Source organism: Daktulosphaira vitifoliae, unplaced genomic scaffold, assembly GCF_025091365.1.
Source record: "Daktulosphaira vitifoliae isolate Bord-2020 unplaced genomic scaffold, ASM2509136v1 Scaffold_4, whole genome shotgun sequence".
Classification (NCBI taxonomy): Eukaryota; Metazoa; Arthropoda; class Insecta; order Hemiptera; family Phylloxeridae; genus Daktulosphaira; species Daktulosphaira vitifoliae.
Window position 1 is genome coordinate 27,668,615 of NW_026099575.1, and position 23,057 is coordinate 27,691,671.

The following is a 23,057-nucleotide window of genomic DNA, read 5'->3' on the forward strand; positions in this document are numbered from 1 at the left end:
TCTTGGTAAAATAATGTTTTGTAAAAACCATCCCTAAATAAATATACTAAAACTATTCATTTCCAATTTAATGAAAGTGTAAACATTTTTGAAACTATAGTTGAAATAATGGTTTTTAAACAATATACTGCAATATTGATTTTTTCAACATAGTCCTATTCATTAAACATGTTATGTTTACATAATATTGTCATAGATACTATAAACGTTGTTTCATAATAATAATATATTTTTTGCAAACAAAAAAACCATTTATTATTTTTAATAATGTATTTTATTATTCTATAATATTAAAAATTTTAACTACACTGGAAAAAAGTATAGAACATAAGTTTTTTTTGATAAATAAATCATATTTTTTTATTGTTACAAAATACTTGTTTATTTAATAAACTATTTACTACTTTAATAATAAATAATTAATTATTATTTACTAATATAAATGTTTGACTTTATATTAACAGTGTTTTTGTTGATATTACAAATGTTTTTTTAAATCAAATAAAAATATAAAATTTCAGTTTACTTAAAAAAATTAACTAATTGATATGAACAGTAAATATTAATTTGTTTGTTAAAAATCAACTAACAATATACGTTCAAAAATAATATCTATTTTTTCATTTTTAGAAATATTAATTTATAGTGTATTTATAAAAACTAAGTAATGAATATCGCGATATAAATTAAATTAATACGTTTTAAATTATTTCATGATGTTTTTATTGTGTATTTAAACATATTTAACATATTTATAAAGTACAATTTTGTTTTTAAATATCTTGTTTAGAATGGGAGATGCCGTATCAATATTAATTTATGCAATAAAAATAATACTAATAATCCTCATACCAAAAACTACTTAGGTGCATACATAGTTGATAAATGTTATTGACTTTCAAATATAGTCGTATGTCAAGTATTTTAACGTAACTTTATGGTTATTTAAAGTCAAAACGAGAGGAAGAAAGAAATAAAGATCATCAAAATTACGTGCTTCCAGCAATGATCATAAGGAAAATGTAACTATTAAAAATGATTTTAAAAAAGTGTAACACACATGTTTGTCACAGTACACGATATTATGAAATGAATAATAGCCCTACCATGTGTCATATAAAAAAAAATTTTTGGAGTTTACAGTGAAGAACGTTTTTTTTTACAATATATAATAATGACATTATTATACAACGTGTACAGTATTTATTATTTAGTGCACAGCGTTTCATGAATAGAAATTTAGTTATTTTATTAGATTTCATGTTACAAATTATGTATGTTTTTCTTGAATTAGGCATTTGACCTTATTTATTTGTATTTTAAATAAAATACTTGCACAAATATTTAAAACATAAAAATTGTTAATTTCTGGAAGAAATTTTACCTTTTTTCCACATTAAAATTCACCTTTTTCTTCTGCGGTCTCCACACTGGTGCCCTCTGACGAGGCTTATCGTTTCCCGTCTTTTCCGACCTCCTCGCCAATTTTTCGGTGCCCCCGTTTTCTTATAATTAAAATACAAAGTTTCTTTTATCATTAACTATATAATAAAAACAAATATTTAAAAACTGTTGTACAAGTTAACTTAAAAATTCAAATACTTATAACTTATTGTTGTTCAGAACTGATTCATTGGATATTTTTTATATTTAAGACTTTCGCGAAATCATTATAATGTAGCGAAATACAATATTATGTTTAAAGAATATTTGAAAAAATATATATATCCAAAATTTAAGGAAAATCATTTGATTTTATGTTGAAATAATTGTAATTTGTAATTATTTTTTCATTATCATAAAGAATACAAATTTATAATTAAATACTTTTTAATACAAAATTTATTTACTGTATTATAATTAACATTCAAATTATAAAATGAAAGTTGATTCAAGTTCTATTTCTTTTAAAAATATCCCAGTAGACTTGTCAAAACATTTGAATTCCGCATGACCTCTTATTTGAAAAATGTATGAATTTTTTTTTTGAACTTACAAATATTTTATAATAATTTTATCGAAATTTTTGATAGTTCAAGTACTATGCTGAAGAATTTCATAAGATAAAATAAACGCTTTGTGTACCAGTGTAGAATATATATTCAATATTTGACATCTATTTTATTATCGCTAGTTTTCAAGAATAGGTAACAAAAGTTTATGACTCAATAAAATTATTTTTTCTATATAGCCATCAGCACTTTCCATTCTACTAGTCAAAAAATAAAATTATTATTGTTTTAGAAGCGGAGTTTATAAATTATTGTTCATGTTTTCAGGCTTATTAGAATAAAACTTTTAAACCATAAGTAAACATTTTAAAAAATTCCCTAAGACTTTTGTAAATTTTGGTGTTTCGAACAAATGTATATAAAACTCATCAACGTACATAAGCGGTTTGTAATTTGTTTTTAAAATTAACACATTTAAATTTCAAAAATGATAAAAAAGAAGCAATACTCAGCAAAAATATATGTTGGATTTTGTATTCATAACTTGCAATCTTATCAACGATAAATTAATTTTGGAACAAAAAATATTAAAACAAGTAAAGACTTGTGTTTAAAAAATAGTCATACAAACTATTTTTAATAAAAATATCATAATACACTGAATTTAGTTAAAAAAAAAAAACATATTGTATTTAAAACAAAATACAAGACTTATTATTTATATATTTACATAATTCTCAACCAATATTCGAAATGGCCTTTTCGATTTTATATGAGGTGCGTTAACTTAATATTATCATTTATTTAATTTAAAAATTATATGTCAAAATTGTTTTCAAGCTTTTTAAGAGTCCAACTCAGTGAAAATGAAATATTTCAAAGATTACATTATAAATTAGTTTTATACAGTGCTTATGATGATGTAACTCGTATTGAATGTAAAAAATTTTAATCCTCGTTCCGGAGGCGATTGAGGATTTCTAACAGATAAATCGACCGTGGCCGTTGAAAACAACCGGTTTGGTCAATACACAGAGAATACACATACATATACTTGCACCGAGCGACGTGATAAATTGCACGACGCGTATGGACTTTACCATAACCGGTATTATAATCGAATGTCGTGCAGTGGTAGTGTCTTGCCGGATGCACGTTGGTCGACCAGTCCTTTCGGGTGGAGCTCGCTAAGAAAAATCGTGAAATAGGGTATCAGTTTCTTTACAATAATGTGTCACATTCAATGTATCATTGTGTCGCAGTTTCCAAAGAAGTAGGGAGATCGGCCGACCGCAACGACGACGGCATTTTATGCGAATCTAGATGGTTTTGGCTTTAATTTTATTTTATTATCTATTAAATAAGTATTAAGATGTTATTAAAATGATTTACGTTATTATACCGGAGGCAATAGANCTTGCACCGAGCGACGTGATAAATTGCACGACGCGTATGGACTTTACCATAACCGGTATTTTAATCGAATGTCGTGCAGTGGTAGTGTCTTGCCGGATGCACGTTGGTCGACCAGTCCTTTCGGGTGGAGCTCGCTAAGAAAAATCGTGAAATAGGGTATCAGTTTCTTTACAATAATGTGTCACATTCAATGTATCATTGTGTCGCANATGTCACATTCAATATATCATTGTGCCGCAGTTTCCAAAGAAGTAGGGAGATCGGCCGACCGCAACGACGACGGCATTTTATGCGAATCTAGATAGTTTTGGCTTTAATTTTATTTTATTATCTATTAAATAAGTATTAAGATGTTATTAAAATGATTTACGTTATTATACCGGAGGCAATAGATTATAAACCGTTTTGATAGCCATTCAAACTCATAATAGCCAACGCGAAACGTCTTCTTTGGGGAAATATTTTGAATAGATATGAATTTTAAAAGAAGATTATATGCTTAAAACATTGTACTGTTATCGTTTCCCGTTATTTTCACGGATAACTACCTCTATATTGTTGGCAGAATGAAAAGGGCTCTGTACAGTGTGTAATATTTTTAGACTGGGAAATCTGCGCGGCTACATGTGCTCTTGTAACATCATCTTATACTTTATTTATTTTTTTTTGTTTTCATCATACTGATCAGAGTCGGTTTCATACATCATAATTATTTATTGTGCCAGTAGATTTTAGCATTATATAGTATAGACAAAAGTAATAGAATACTCTCCACTATCGCTAAACAATAAACGAGTTCACAAAAAGAAAGTTAACTATTTTGTTTACATATTATCCCAGTCGCCAATAACGCGTGAAACTATGTGATGTAGTTGTGTTCAAAAAAGGCGACAATAAAAAAATATTTATGAGCCATATGGTAATACATTAAACAAAGAGAAAAATTTTTATGTCTTTAAATACATAATTCTCAGTGATTAGTTTAATTGAATATTTTAATAATGCATTTAGCATAAAATAAAGTTTTAAATTTGTAACTTATGATTTTACGAAATTGTAAAAAGGATATGCACTTTTTACTCAAACCTAATATGCAAATTAACCATAATTCCAAAAAAAATCTGTAGTATTGCTATTTAGATATTTTCACATTCATTTACTTAGTAAACCGGTTTATTATTGACTAGTACAACAAATTAGAAAAGGCTGAACGATCTTCAATATTTAACTAAAAATTCAAAGTTCCTTTAACTTGCTTGTCAATGATGCTGTTTACTAGTAGTAATAACTATGAACATTTTAACTGAATATTATGTGCGTTTAATAAAATTACATTACTGTAATACTGGATAGAAAAATAAATAATTATTTGATTTTTTTGCCGTAAATCTCGATGAAGTCGCATAAAATATCAAGGCTATAAATAATTTTTTTATCCGTTAATTTTTTACTAGAATACTGGTTTTCATAAGTTAAAAAGTTGAAAAATATTTTCAATGACAATTACCAAAAAAAGTTAAATTTGTTATAATTTAATTTTCTAATATTTCATCGTTTCTCAGTTATTTGTATACATATGTACATTATGTTTACCAGCAAAGATTTAATTAATTATAATCTAGTTTTCGAATCTAATACCAGCTTGGATTTCTTGCATAAATAAGAGAATGATTATACAAAACGTAACCAGAAGCCCCACACATTTTATTTACTAGATTCGTGGCAATAATTTTTAATTAACACATGATCAACAACTTACCTCAACGATAGATTTTCATTAATCGGCCGTAATAATTTACGTCCACGTCTGAAATAAGTGTATAGCAGTAAGAGTTTGGAATGCAAACATAATATTGTTTGTTTTCAAAAAGACATTTGATTTTAAAACTGATACAAGGACTGAACGTGTCCCCAACGTGGCCTCGACCTTCGATGGAAGAAACGACACACGCGAACCCGGAGAATGACCACTGTATAAGGATATCCTTGACAGTGTTGTAAAAGACTGACCCTTAATACCGAAAAAGGGTTACACTCTTACTCTCTGTAGTTGTCTTTGCATTTCGACAAATATAAAAAGGAGTGTGGTCGGGGTAAAAAATCGATTGTAAATATTTTTTGACCAAAAACAGACGACTTCAACACCGATCTCGTTTTTTTTTTTTTAGTTTCCTACTTTTTTTTGTTCACTTTAGTAGTTCAACCGATTTAAAGAAGCGAGATTCGTGTGATGTTTAAAATATTATTTATGCAACTTGAAAATACAGAAACATTTGTTCTAAATGCTAATTCCGTTAAATCGTTTTGGTATTGTGTCTGTGTCTAGTTCTCATAAAAAGTGTGATTTTTATTTCATATTTATGTGGTATTAAAAGATTATGTGAAAAAAAAACGGTTTTATTGTCTTTAAAAAGCTAACGTAACTCGAGTGGAACGAATCAGTGTTTATAAGTGAAAACATAAGCCTTCTAATGGGCCTTTATTATGCAAAAACAAACATTTAACAAATGATGACGTATGTGTAGAAGGATATGATCAGTATTTTTTGCTGTACAATTTTCCTACCTGTGCAACACATGCGTACAATATATGAATAATAAAGAGCCTTTCGGCATCGTCAAGGACTTAAAAATACACTGTGGTACACAATGGAAGAACCGTTTTAAAATATGGCTGCGAATCTTCATGATTGGCATCATCCTATTCAAAATGAACGAAATGTTTACATTTATATATGCTACCGTGTTTCTCATATCGTTCTAATGTGTAAACAAAGTGAGTATTGCCTCTAACGGATATCATTAAAATTTACCAACCATCTGCCTATTTACGTAGAAATAAATTAAAGGTGTCAAAATAATTGCATTTTCTTTTGTTCAAAGAGTTGGATAAAATTTATTTCTTATTATGCTGTATTATTTTTGCAAAATATTGTATTTATACACACAGTAAGAAATGATCCTACAATTATCATAAGTCAGTACAATATTTATAATATACACGTTAATTTTACATTCAAGTATTTTGACATAAAGTACTAAAATTTCGTTCACAAATAACATTTTTATCACTTTTTGTACAGGTTTTTCCTAACCTTGTATACGTTAAAAACTTCCTATACATGTATGTGTAAAAGTCGGACATTTAAGAGTTCAAATTTAAAAATTGTCAACATTTTACATCAATAAATAGCTAAGAGTTATTAATAATTAAGTGATAATAATTTTTTAAATAAATTAATTTTATTAATGAACTTCTTTTACGGTTGAGACTTAAATCATTATTATATATCAGCTGCACAAAATAAATGTATTATCTACTTTTTACCAACTAAAAGTATAGTTACTTGAAATTGATTTTTTTTTTTCAAAATAATTTCAAAATATGCTTAAAGAATAATTTTGTAGCTGTTACACAAAAATTGACGTATCAATTATAGTAATATTTTGAGAAGAGCAAATAAAATTTTAAATCTTATTTTTATTTTATGAAAATCGACATTTTTGAAAAGAAATAAACAAACCTTTTCGATAAAACTAACTCGTAATTTTTTTGGCATACAACAGAAAATTTCCTTTTTCTATACAAATGGTTGGAAATCTCTAAATAACATTATAATTAAATTATATTTTGAATATAAGATGCAAAATTTGTTTTATTTTATAAATATTTAACTTATTTAAATAATTATTATTAGTAACGTAAAAACTAGGATTTTTGTGAATTATTTTCGTATAATAGAAATATTGTCTACGTAAAATAAATTTAACCAGATTGCTTGCTGTTTATAAATATTTGGATCAGATATTTATATAAATTATGTCATGTCGATCATGTCGATAGTTGTATTTACGCATTTTAAAACTATAAAAAATCCTAATAAAATTTTATGCAGCTAATAATGGCCAAGAAAAATAATATTTTATTTTGTCTTTTGTTTCAGGAGGTAAGTTGATTTATGAAAACTGAAATAAATTCTATGAACACATTTGAGCATATCTCAATTCCTTTATCGCATAATTTAAAACAAATAGTTAAAGCTGAATGGTAATTGGTTATTATTAAATTATAAATATATCTTAAAATTAATGGACAAAAAAAGGTTTTTTATTTTAGCGACATTTTTTGTAGGATATTTTGCAGTGTCTATGAGCCATTTAAATATTTTCACTGAAACATTATATTTGACATGTCGATAAATTTATTTTTAACTAGTTAAATTTTTATGTAAAAATTATGGATTAGAGTTATTTATGGTTGAAAATATGAGTATCGTTCGTACAAAAGTTTAAGTATAGTACCTACAAAGTAAATTTCTTAAGTTTGCATTTTGATTTATATGGTGACGATGGAGAAGAAAATTGCTACGACGTAAAGGAAACTGTGTAATCGAATTTCTGAGCGTCTTATCTCTCCCAGCGGACAAAGTGCCTGTCGGATAACACCCGCGGTCTCTGAGGCCCTGGCCAACCGCAGCCGCCTTTTCTTTCCTCTTTCGTTATCCGTCCCTAGCGTAACAACGGCGCAACGATAATAGTTAGCTCTCGTTCGCGCGCTGGCATCATCGATTTTCCCAGAAGTCGATTTTCAGCGATCACTGTGACTTTTCCAGCAGCGAGAGAAGGGAAATCGAGTGGGAAAGAAGGTCGAGTTCCAAACGTTGTTGCAAGCGATTAGGTCCAATGCCGCGCCCGAAATTGTCTAGGGAAAATGGACACATTATTATAAAACACATCAGTGTACATGTCAGCTGTGGCTGTACATGTAAACTTAAATGGCCAAACGCTCTTATTGTTATTAAAAACTGGACACCCACTAGACGAGCTATTGCTCAGTTCAAAATGTTTTGCAATAAAATACACACGCGCACATATATTTAATACAAAACTTTGTAATAATTTCTGCATCTACTGAGTTCTAGAATAATATTTTAATAAAATAACTCTCGAACAATATTTTTATGAGTCTCTATATTCCGTTATAAAATAATAAAAATTAAATAGTTTTTTTTTTTTTTTTTTTAACGGGACACCAGTTAAATAAAAAAGCCATAGACCATTAAAATCGATTAACTAATATCACTAACATAACAAGTACATTTATTATACTTTTGCCGACTCTTAAATCACTTACATATTATTTAAGACTTAGTATTTTTTATGTACTCCTATTTCTTACATAACATTTTATATCATTCATTATTCTGGTTAAATTAAATCTCTGTAATTCATGTATTCATGTTAAATATTTAAATCCAGAGTTTCGTCAGACTGACATAATATTGTATAAAACAAAAATTTATAAAAAAAACACACTACAGCACTAATCTATTGCTCAATTAAAATATGTAAATTGTTTTGGCTTAAAAAGCCTAATAAATTTTGTAATTATTGTTTAGAAAAAATAATTTCTTTAGATATAAAAGGTTTCGTTGAAAATTGAGCTGTATAAAAATTAAAGAATAACTTATTTTAAATTTATTGATTCTAGGATTATGAATAATTTAATTTAAATGTAAAGTATACACAAAATATACTTAATGAACAAAAAATAAATGTGTTTATTAGGATTTTATAACTAAATCTATAATAATCTTACACAGCAATCATTATAGGAAGGCCTATAAAATAAGGCAACGGTTATTATTCTACTTTTTCATCTTATTATCTATTAGTGTCTATAAATTAATTTTATAATGTTTCATTAGTTTTATTTTCTAAATGATTCAATACGTTATGATAGTTTTTATGCTTAATATATATTTTTTGTACATATATGTGATTTCACATTTTTTATACCAATTTCATGGTTCATATGTGCCAAGGAAACTAATACTAGGAGTCAAATTATAGCATAACGTTATTATATAAAGCAAAAAATGTTATCCTTATCAAATCTCAAAATTTAGAGGGACTAATACTTAAATAAAACACAAATATTTAGTAATAAGTTTTTACATGTTTTTTTTGACAAGCACTGAATGTCCATCCGAACTCACATGAGTTGCAGATGTGAACATTGTAAAACAAAAATTTTTTTTTCGCCAAATAAAATTACAACGAGAGTACTATAAATTTAAATTTAACTCAGTCGATTAAAGGTTAAGTAGTAACTTATAATATCAATGTAAAATACAGTGATAATCATATGAATAGGGAATTATATTCATTAGTCCAAATACAATAGAATAGAATATTTTATTCTTACACTTAACAAAGATGATAGGTTTTTTGGTGCAAACTTAAATAAGGACTCTTAAAACACCGATAAAATATGAAAAGCCTCATCGTAACAAAATTCTGTAGGTAAAGATAATGTAAACTTAAATTTCACATACAAAAATGTAATAACGAGAAAATCATAATTTTTGTACTTAGTTTAGTTTTGAGGTACATATATTACAAAAAATTATTTTCCATATATTTCATACTTGTTTAAACTTTGTTGGTCAAATATCAGGATCCGGTTATAACTTTAAACTACTATTTCGAGAGGGTCCTTTCTTAATATTAAAGTGTAAAAGCATGTTCGTATAAATTGAAAAGCTGTATTACATAAGCTATATTAAAACGACTGAAAAGAATGAAGAGCGAGAGATACTTATTGAAAAACTTTTGGAAACATCGATTGGAAACGAGTGACTTGAGTGAACTTTTCCGTTGCAGTGAAATAATCTCGTGAAAGAGAAAATAGGATAAATAAAATAGCAAAGAAAAACTGTACATTACGATGATGATGCTTTATTCGCGTTTAAAGTAAACAGGCGAATAAAGATTTTGGAGTGTATCTTAGAAAAAACACGAAAAGTTTTTATTGTTCAGACAAAAAGTTTTGGTATCCTCCGTTCATCAAATTCTATTCCTTCAAATGCTAAAGTGTATTGTTATGTACCGAGTTCTTTTTCTCTTTCGTGTATCCCGCGAGGTTCTCCACACAATATCCATTTGCTTGAATTATATGCCTCCATCGCCACCACTCGTTCTACACGCATAATATATTATACGGTTGCTTATAAGGTAATTTTGAATTCTTAATAGAGCAATGGTGAGCGAGCAGAGGAGAGGGCGAAAACAGTTTTGAATTTTATATTAGTCCGCCGTGATCGTTCCTCCGCCCGCGCGCACATCCGCCGGCATAGCGTTTCCGCACTTTATGTAAGGTTTAATAATATAAGGATGAAAAATATTACACAATATCATCGGACGCCATTTTTATACTCGCTAAAACGAGGAAAATCAATAGAAAAACGAATATTCGTGATCGAAATGGCAAAACGAACACCACCAAAACAGCACCTGTTTTTATTGAATGGCGTCTATCATCGCTATTTCCTTTCCGCCCCCACACATGCCGGCAGACACAAAGCAGAAAGATGAATGCATATTGTATACGTGATGTACGTTCAATCCAATTCTGAGGGTATACTAGTAATGGTATGCTCATCGGTATACATATTTATAGACAGTTCGCCCCGTTTCCGGTAAGTACCTCTTGGCAATAACAATCGTTCGTCGCTGTAACTTTTACTATATTTACCAAGAACTGAAAAACGAAGACAAACACTCATATTGATATCAAACGCGTTTTCCATAAATAATATGAAATTTTATTACATAAAAAGGCCTTACTCGGATAAAAAAGTTTTCAATTTTTTTTTTTATCGCAATACATATCTATGAGTTATCTTCGCGCTTATTGTTGTTTGTTTTATACCTATAATTTTTTATTAATATTATCGAATTATTTTTTGAGCTATGGTCTAATCAACTTGACTTAAATAAAAATTACTATGTCATTAAATAAAGCTTTTTGGACGGCTTTTAAATTTTGTTTTGACTAGCTTGTTTTATATCAATTTTTGTATCATTTTTTATACCTAACTATGTAAACATATTTAATTAATGAAATATTTTATTTATAATAATAATGTGTTTGGAGATAATAACAATGTCCTTAAGATATCATGTCTGAAAAAATTTTACTGAACTATAAGTAACCTCGTTACAGTCTTGTGATTTCAGCTTGGTAATTGTTATAACGTCTAGCAAAGTATCTGTATAACAATAGATTTTACAAAAAATTTTACAATAAAATTCTCATGTAAAGAAATACTATCATTTTTTTAACAGAAAAATACATAAATAATTAATGAGCTTCAGTCTAATTAAAGTCGATGCGTTATTTTTAATTTAAAAAAATTCCCTCAAGCGGCTTCATGACGTTAATATATTATTAGACATTGAGAAGAAAAGTAATTCCATTTAAACGAGAATAAAATTTATTCTCGTTGAACAAAACTATTTAATAGTTTTGTTCAAAATGATTCCGGAAGTCTTTTAATTAAATTTATTTACAAAATACGTCCGTTGCTGGATTTAGAACCGTTTCCATTTTTCTTTTATCTGCCGCACTCATTATAGTAGAACTCTGCGAAAGCGTCGGAGGGTACAAACGAGATTAGCTGTTCGCTATATAACATTTCCTGCCTACGCAAATCTCGAGCAGCCTTTTCTACGCAAAATGAATTTAAAAAAAACCCAATGCCTTTGTTTTATATAACACAATATCCATTTCCAGCTCGTTCCTTTTCCGCCTCGCTTACAAACGTTATCGTCTTATATACAAAGCTCAAAATGTGCGAGGGAAGGTTTTAATGAAAACTCGACGCCGAGAGTTTATCACATCTGTTTCTTGTTATCAGGTGCATATTTGCGTAGCTTTTTGCATTTTATTTTCTAATTTTCCTTCGCCCGTCCCATTTGGTATACTTTTTATACCTATACATTGCAACACAAATACTGTTTAAAGGTGTATAAATAATGTACAACAACGAAGATAATCCTGGTAATTCATTTTCTCCGTTGTTTACAGAGCTTTTAGAATGAACTGTATAATATAGGCTTTACGACGCTTTCTGTTGCAACTTTTGTCGAAACTCTTCTTTTGTAAAAGGAAGCATGTACACAATGAGATTAGCCAGATACGTATTACATTGTTGTAAGAAAAATACAGATACTAGAGTATAATTATTTATTCAACCTTAAAGAACACACTAGCATAAAAACAAAAGTAAACTAAATTACTCTATAGTGGGGAATTTATTTCTTATATACTTAATATTTTTAATAAATGCAGAGGAAATTTATTCATTAATTATAATATTTTTATAAAATTAGTAATTTTATAATTTATACATTGATCTATTTTAAAAATATTCAATTACCAGCCAATTATTTCTTCATTATGCTTTTTAAATGTTACTAGACTTATTTTTACATTAAAGCTCTGACCTTTGGCAACGTTTCGCCCATGGCTTAACAATACATTTAGTGTATAATTTATTATTCTGCTAATGTAAAAAATTCCAAGAATAACATGTTTATGTCATGCAAATAGTGTAATGTGCATTTAACTCAACTATACATAAAATCTCCGCAGATACAAAAACATCCCCCAGGTACTATGCATTCTTCAAGTAAAAGTAAAATATAAGATACGTAAAAAATCGAGAGTGATAAAAAATGAGCCCAAAACTGACTGTCAAGGTTAGGTCCTTTCCGTAAACAATGATTGTAAAAAACAGACCAAAAGAAAAAATCAAGGTTGTGATACAATGGGTTATATTGCTCACATACGTCGTTTAAATAATTTATTATTGAATTTACAAGAACCTTCTCTTTTTTTTTTTAAGTTAAGTCTTTTTTAAAAGCCGACGGTTACAAAATATTGCTCATTCTGAGTAATTTAACTCTGTTTAATACCCATCTATTGTTGCTAAATATTTGGAAAGCCTATAATGTGAAATCGCCAAACTTAAGTTAATAGCATTTTAAAAGATTGTGTTGATACGAAATTTTACCGAGTTACCATTTATTAAACATGGAGAGTACCTATCAATACAAGCATTTGTAGACAAGCACTAAAATCATATTTAGCATCCCAAAAAAAATTTTTAATTTATTCATTTAATTGTTTGATATATTTTCTATAAAAGGGTTAAGAACCAAAAATGATTTTGGCTTTTCGAAAATTTTTACCATATCTAGTAAGTTAGTTAACTATCGAAATTTTTTCAAGAATTTGTTAGGTAATAACATTGATTTACAAAATTATACTTTTTTTAATCATAAGAGAAAAAAAAAAAAGATCAACAAAAATATACTTTCCTTAACCAATTTTATGTGCTGATTTCAAATTTGGAACTTAATTTCTTTTATCACCTTAGTGTTCTGAAATAATTGTTAATCAGTAAAAAAAAATTAATTACATGTAAAACAAACCTAGTATAGTGGGGTCGTGACACAGCGGTGATGCTGCATTTTTTGCACAAGTATAGATGATATCTGACAGTGATTAAAAACATTTGTATTATAATTATCACTATGAAATTTTAAAAAATTGTAAATTAATTGTATATTTCTTTATCTCTATGGGAAAATGTATCAAAAATTTAAGTATGCATTTATAAGTAAAAACGAAATTTCAATAAATCTATTATATCATGTTTAATCAATTTTTTTATCATTCAATGACAACTTTACGATAGTTTATAATAAATAAATAAGTTGAACATTTTACCGTAACATTGTTTCGACTCAATTTGATAAATCGGAATTAGTAAACAAAATAAATTTTTTGAGGATTCAAAAAGTATTATTGTTTAGATTTATAAATGGCCAAGAACTTATATAATTACTATTAACAGAAATTTATGATAAAAGTTCAATTTTTCATAAAAGTCATTATGTTTTGCATTTATATTGTCATAAATTATTTTTAAAAAAATGATAAATATCATTTTTATGTAACTATTAGTGTTTAAAATGATACTGTAATTAAATTATTCAGATTTTACTTTATTCTTTTACTATTGCAAAAACTATAGGTCGTAGAAAATTGATTTTGAAATTAATTTCAGATTTGAAATCAGTACGAAAAATTGGCTTAAAAAAGTTTATTTTCATCCCTAATGAAAATTCCTTGTAGACCAATATAATTATAGAAATTAAAAGTATTGTGATATCGCTATTAAAACCTTAATCAAACTTACAGTTTGACTTTCAAGAAGCTTTCAAATTATGATTTCAATAATGGTCTCATCACGTTTTTAAGTTCTGTAATTATTCAACATGTACTAAAAAAATTCGATATACGTGAACTAATTTACTATAAGAAAAATTCAATTATAATTTAACATTCATTGTTTTTTTTTTTTTAAATTTAGTTTTAAAAAACAGTAAAAAGTTTTTGTTCTTAATATTAATATTGTAGAATTATTTATTAGAAATTTAAAGTCTCTAAATACATCAGTATGTATTCGGTTACATAAAATAATAATAATAAAAAAGTTATTATTAATAGTTGTTTTTAAGTTAAACAATAAATAAAATTAAGTATTGTCAGTAACACTGTGAGGTCTCTTTGAGACGTTACGTAATTAAATTTTTTCTTACCCCTCCAAAATGTATCTTCACTATTTTTTCATGTGGAGAATTTTAAATTCTATTTACCTTTGTTAAGAACTCCCCCGAATGTAATCATACTATAAAGGTGATCTTAGATTAACATATTATAATGAAAAATCCATAGAATACTGCTAAGATGCATATTTTCTATGAAAATATGATGAATATTGTTAATGAAATTCATTAACAAAAATTGGACATAAAAAACCCAGCACAGTTGGATCGCCTTACAGGGGGGACATAGCATAGTTGGGTTTAGTATAGATAATATCTGACTGTGATTAAAATCACTATCATAAAATACGCTTTGATGCGTATCAAATCTATAGATAGTGTTTAATTTTAAAAAATTGGTGGATTACTTCAAAAGGTACATGATCTCCTAATTCCTTATTTATATTCTGATTACAAGTTTTATAATATATAAGTGTAATATATGAATATATATTTATTATTATAGCAAAATAAAAAATAGTATGAGATTGATATTTAATAATTTAATATTGTCATTTTTTAAAAATCATATTTTTAATTATCAATTTTAATGTCCGTTTTCACCATGAAAACAAAATAAAGTCCGAAATTTTTTTTACATAATAAAGCATATTACATTATGTTTAATTTAAAAAATATATATATATATAAGTGTCAGTATTTCTAGAACACTTTTAAAAGTTAATTTTTTTTGAAAAAGTGGTCATTTTGAATCCCCTCTGTGGGCAGGTATTGGGTCATATTTATAAAAAAAATATATCAAATTATAGGTTGGTCATTTTTGAAAAAGTTATGGCAGTTTTAAGTAAAAAAAAATGTCGAATTTTGCGATTTTTATTTGTAATATTTTTGGAGATTTCCCCCATTTACGAAGAACGAGGGAAAATTTTTCAAATTTTGAGGGTAATATCTTCGACGAGATACGATTTGTGATATTTTGACGTATCGTTAAAAGAAATCAGTTGGGTGAGAGCTGAGAAAAAGTGGTAACAGACACACACAAAAACATTATAGTAAAATTAATACCTTTTTAGGTTCGCATCGAAGCTAAAACAATTGGTTCAAAAATGTCTTAATATATTCTGATATCTTCAATAATATATTCTATATGACCATGAACCGCGAGTTCTTAGATTAAGCTGGGGTTGCATGATATAATAACAATAATAATAAAATGAAATAAAAAATTGTTTTAGAGTTTGTATGTTTAGTGTTATATGGCAAATAAAAACGGCTATAAACCGATAGCGATTGTAATAATAATAATAATAATAATATATTTAACACTAGTTTAGTATATTAACGAAGTGATAACGATAAGTGTTTTTATTAGTTGTCGTCTACGTCATCGTATGTACGTATACATATTACATACATAAAAACCGCGGATTTTACGACAACTACTATTACTACTGACTGACTGGCCCAACACGGTCACAATTCATTCATGTTGCAGGACACTATTAATGTTACTTGCGTACGTTGCATTTCTTTTCGATTTTATTATTATTTTTATGATACTATGAGGTCAAAAACACATCTAAGGATTCACTATTGACACAGTAAACTCATTTTAATTTGGACTAAAAAAAGACCTAAAGTTATTTTTTCTTTCAAGTCCGACATATAGAATCAGACGCGTACTTAAGTATTTTCAATAAAGGAAGCTTATTTCTTCTAGCTTTTTAGTTATGCTAGGTAATTTATAGAACTTGCATACAAATTCTATTAGTCAGATCATTTGTGTACCTTAAACTATACAGTTATTGAATACAATACGTGTAGGAAATTAGGATTATTTGCACAATTTTTCTGTTTCATTTTTTATAGAAAGGTAACCTTTTTTTTATCTGTAATAAGTATATCATAAAATATAATGTAATACCTACCTTTTGTAAAAATATCAAACTCTAGAACTACAAGAAAAGCACATTAAAAGACTTTTTTTACAATTTAAATTGAACCAACTGATCCTACTTAACGGTTGGTTGTCATAAGACTAGCGTTAATTATCTAGGGTTATCAAAATGACAAATGACAAAAAATTGTATATTTTTCGATCATAAATTTGTATTTATAATAGATTTCGTTTTATTATCACTTTTAGACAATAACTAGTTTAAACAAAATAATACTTAAACTTAATAATATTTCATAAAAAATACCTTAGAACAACTTAATTGTTGAATATATTTAACAATTAAGTGATTGCGCGTTATTTAACAATGATTATTGTTTATCTATTAGACATAGATTAAATAATAAATATTTGACGTAAAATATATGTGACAATCATCTCCACAAGTTTGATGGGAACTATCCCCATTGCTATAATATTCGAAATAAAATTTTCAAAGTTATAAAATCATACACAGCTGTATATTTACAGCTAAATACGATACAAAAGTGTATACTTTAAGTTAAGACACTACTTATGTGAAGTGTCGAAGGCGATATTTAAAATAATAATGAATGAGAGCTGATTTTAAGTGGATTTTTACAAAAAAATTACATAACTAAGCCAAATGTTGTTGTTTTTTATGTATAACNATTATCACTTTTAGACAATAACTAGTTTAAACAAAATAATACTTAAACTTAATAATATTTCATAAAAAATACCTTATAACAACTTAATTGTTGAATATATTTAACAATTAAGTTATTGCGCGTTATTTAACAATGATTATTGTTTATCTATTATACATAGATTAAATAATAAATATTTGACGTAAAATATATGTGACAATCATCTCCACAAGTTTGATGGGAACTATCCCCATTGCTATAATATTCGAAATAAAATTTTCAAAGTTATAAAATCATACACAGCTGTATATTTACAGCTAAATACGATACAAAAGTGTATACTTTAAGTTAAGACACTACTTATGTGAAGTGTCGAAGGCGATATTTAAAATAATAATGAATGAGAGCTGATTTTAAGTGGATTTTTACAAAAAAATTACATAACTAAGCCAAATGTTGTTGTTTTTTATGTATAACTTATTAACCGTTTCAATCTGCACCCAGAGAAAAACCTCGATCTATATAATAAATTCATTGTTCAATTTGATAAATATATCATAACTATTGAATCAATGATACATTTATCAATATGATATTTTTTTTTCTTGTCTTGAACAACAATTATTTATAAGAATAGTTATTTTGTTCGTATTAATAAAACATTATCATAAACCCTTGATAAAATTTCTCTTTCAATTTTGATTGAGGTTTTTCTTTNATAAAATCATACACTAAAATATACAGCTAAATACGATACAAAAGTGTATACTTTAAGTTAAGACACTACTTATGTGAAGTGTCGAAGGCGATATTTAAAATAATAATGAATGAGAGCTGATTTTAAGTGGATTTTTACAAAAAAATTACATAACTAAGCCAAATGTTGTTGTTTTTTATGTATAACTTATTAACCGTTTCAATCTGCACCCAGAGAAAAACCTCGATCTATATAATAAATTCATTGTTCAATTTGATAAATATATCATAACTATTGAATCAATGATATATTTATCAATATGATATTTTTTTTTCTTGTCTTGAACAATAATTATTTATAAGAATAGTTATTTTGTTCGTATTAATAAAACATTATCATAAACCCTTGATAAAATTTCTCTTTCAATTTTGATTGAGGTTTTTCTTTTGGTGTGATTGCTATAATTCAAGGTGATCGGTAAAATATATTTTAAGAATACTTAACTTTATGACAACTAGCCCCGATTTTCATTACAAATTATAAAAAAAACTCAATTCTATATCAAACTATAAAAATTAAAATTATATTTAAAAAAATATATATTAAATTTACGTTTATAAATTTTAACACTAATTAATTCATATTTATTACGTAGTACAAAATTTGTTTTTAAAAGATATTTTTAATAATTTTATTATAATTTTTCCAATAATTTAGTTTAAAAGATGTTTTTATTTAATTTAAGAGTTTATAACCCACAGTTTTAACAATTGTAAAAGTAACGTGTAACAAAATGTATATGTTCAACTATGTATAACGAATTGTATAAAAATGTATATGATCCTCATGAAATATAGATTATAGTATTTATATCCTATGAAATAATTTTGGCTTGCATCCAAAATGCACTGCTTGAGAAATGAAGCTAAATTTTCCTATGAAATTAGTATCTATTTGTATTCTTACTACCAAAAGTCTTATTACATTTCATTATTCATAACTATAATAATAAAATTGATGGATATCTTTTATGTGTACGTAGTATACATTTTTATTGAGTTTACATTCATTGAATTTATTTATGATAAATCTGAATAAATTTTAAATTCTTAATTTTACAAATGATAAGAAAAATCAATGCTTATAACGAATAAATTCATTTTCTATACATTTTCGTTTAAGATTTTATTTAATTTTGGTGAATGTTTAATATAAATTGGAAGATTAAATAATATATTAAAAATTAGTTTTGTTCGTTATAGTAATTAATCAATTTTCAAATATTAGACCATTAATTTTGTTTATTCCGTCAAAATATAATTTTTTGTAATTATCGATTGTTTACCATACATATTACGCATTGTAATATTTTTAATATTAACATGTTTATTTTAAAAGACAGAATTGCTGATCACATTTATAAAATTATTTTAAAACCGCTATGTATTACACTTTTACATCCATGGAAGAATTAAATTTTATGATAAACTTCATTTGTTGAAGTTATTTATATTATTAAATTCATATTGTAATAGTTTGAGAAGTGTCACTAATGAGTGGTTTCTTCTATTAAAATGTATTCATGTAATTTATTTCTACTTATGTAGTATATACTTATTGTGCTCATTGTACATATTGTATATTTCTGTTAAAAAAAAAAAAAAGATATTTTAAAGTCAATGTTAAGCTTATATTTAGTACCCATTCGACTTATCCGACTTTATCTTAATTATAATAAATTCAGTTATGTTAAATATATTAATATTATTATTATGGTAATGGTATATGTATAATTTAAAAATCAAAAATATAATAAAGTTTTTAAATACAGAATACTTATTAAATACTACTCTTATTAGAGAATTTTTATAATATACTGAAATATTTATCGAGGATATTATACATACCAATAGTTTAAACATTTACTAAATGTAAATGAGTTACTCCAAATAATATATATTTTTGTTATTATGAATCTAAAATATATGTTTGGTTAAAAAATTGAAATATTAGTGTAATATATAATAATATTAAATTTCTTTTAAATACATATCATCATCATTTGAATATTAACAACAGTTGTGAATTCAGTACGCAAATAACAATTAATGTACGAGTGAAAAAATGTATAATTGTAAAGTACATAAAATTCAGATTTTTTCTGTCTGAGTTATACATTTTTAAAACATTTTATTAGAAACGCTGTTTATTTAAATAAGTCTAGTAGTATTTATATATAATATAGCAAAATATCTTATAAAACTAATAATCTATAAACATTATGTATGCAATTATTTTAATAATATTTGCAATATAGTTATGTCCACGCCCTCTATAAGTCCAACCGTATACTCACATACATATTTAACAGAGGCAAATCTCAAATTGTTGAAGCATCCATTTTATTTTATAGTAATATTTTTCTAGAAAGAGTAGAAAATTAATTTATTCACTAATTAAATTAATCTAAATAGAACATTTGAAATCATATTTTATTGTAATAACTTTATTAGTTATTGTTTCTGATTAATTTTAATTAGTATTATTTGATATTAGTAATTTTAGGGAAAACATAAATGTTATTATTTTTCATTATTCTGACACTACACACTTTCAAGTTCATGTTGAAATTTCTTTTTATACTTGAACTCTTGAGATTACTTATTTTAGCCGTCAACATATTTCTAATTATAATAACACAATAAATTAATTTTGGCTGAAGTATAGATGGTGTATATAGTGTTGGTGGGGCGCCATCGATCCGCCTTCGTCGCTTGATGGCTGGGAATGAGGGCAATACAGGAGACCGTTGCTCTTGACAACCACATCATGGTAGTACACGATCGAGGCGCCCCGTCGTCGTCCGTTCGGTCATCACCATAGCAACCTGACAATGGCTGCCACCTCCTAGCCCTTTGTAGTCATGATACACTTGGTATACAATATCCTAAGGTTTACACAGAGCACAGCAGGCATCTCCAGTATATTAAAATGGGTATTTTGAAATCCGACCGAAACGAAGTGGTCGATAAAAAATTGAATGAATCCACAATTTCAACGTTCATAACTCCTAAACGTTAAATCAAGAAAGACTAATCTTTGTTAATAATCCGTTAGATAGCGTCACTGCAATAAACTTGGATTATCGATTTTTTATGTGATAGTTGAACCAACGAATTTTTAGTTAGTTAAATGCTATATTAAATTAAATTTAAATTGATTCATTTTAATATTTTAACTATAAGAAATGTCAAAAAAAGTTATATACATATTTATTTTAATTTATATAATATACATTTTCTTTGTTATTATGTAACAACTTTAATTAATTATTCATTTATTGTTTGATTTTTAAAAACAATATTTTTAAAATCATATTTTTGTCCAAGCTTAAAGAGCTCCATGACTCCAACTCCTATAGAAATTATATGATTTTTTTTATTTTTCAAAAGAAAATTTATTGATTCTAGGATTTCTAGAAACTTTTTCATTATATCACAATTTATTAAATAGACTATTAACAACAAATCATATTATGAGCAAACGTATCACAGATTTATCAAGTAATAGAAACAGATTCAATCAGTTCTTTACCCTATTTAATAATAGATGCAATATACAGTATGATTTATTAATATTCTGCACTCCTTTTTTCCTTAAACAATGATTTTTTATAAAAGTATAATGAATAAAATTTTATTTGAATGTATGAACTGTAGTAAATATTAAGTTAACTGTGAGACACAATTATTTATATACTATTAAATTGGGAATGGATTAATATAATTTTGACTGATCGATAACCAGTTATGTGTTATTACATTTTTTATTAATATACAATTTTATTTATAAGCAAGAGGATGCGCAACGTAAAATTCTTATCTGTGCATCATGGTAAAAAAAGAGCATCGCTAAACGTCACCCCATTTCTTATCTTTTCTAAATCTTAAAATGTTAATGTCCCAGAAATTAATATGACATATCTGATTATCAACCATTCAAAAAAAATTTAAGCCATTCACCGATTAATAGTTAAAAAATGATAATAATTTGTTTTGTTTAACTTTTAGAAGTTACCCATAAATATAACTCTTAGAAATATTTTTTTCTCATATTACACTGGATATTTACTACGTTTAACATATATAAATCAAATTTTAATTTATTCACTTTACTGAAAAAATCATTATTTCAAGAAAAAAAAGGGAGTCAATATTATTAGATCATATTGTACTGTGTTAAAATAATTAAATAAAAAATGTATAACAAATTAATTTTTTTCAATTTATAGTTCTTGAAATAAATACTCAAGTTTTCCACTCTAGAAAGGAATCATATTCATCAATCGTGATCGTAATACATTTTTTTAACTTTTTCTAAATCTTAAATTATTAATATTTAAATATTAATGTTACATATCTGGTTATCAACCATCCAAAAAAAAGTTAAAACCATTCTCCGTATGATAGTTAAAAAATCATTATAATTTGTTCCTATTTAACTTTCAAAATTCACCCCTACATTTTTACCCTTGGGTTTAAACTTTAATCTGTATAATTTTATGGAAGAATTATTATTTAATGATAAAAGGAGGATAGTATTTTTTATAAATCATGTTGTATAAAACCTGTTATTATTTAAGCAATTAATTTATGTACTGATATTATTTATGACATGTGTATTTGAATGAGGATTAATACCCAGTGGTACAACTTATAGTTATTAATTACTAATTTACATATTATGTTAAAAAAAAATAATTATTTCCTATATTAGCCAATACTGTTTGGCTTATGTTACTTTATCTGATTATTTTGCACATTATCAACTTTTCCTACTTGGCTAAGTTCGAAATTGGCTTAGATGCACATTAGTATATATAGATAATATATAGATTTTTCAGTTAATGATCCAATTATCATTCAGTTCAGAATTTTTTTTTTGAATCATTATTGTATTCTTAGATTATGTTCAGAGCATAAATTTTTATTAATGTTTGTATGT

General features: G+C 26.1%; 1 long non-coding RNA gene across 1 annotated transcript in view; it reads left to right on the forward strand.

The window, feature by feature from the left end:
• Positions 1-23,057, forward strand: part of LOC126905119 (uncharacterized) — a 125,702-nt gene that overhangs the window by 59,800 nt on the left and 42,845 nt on the right. The window lies entirely within an intron of this gene.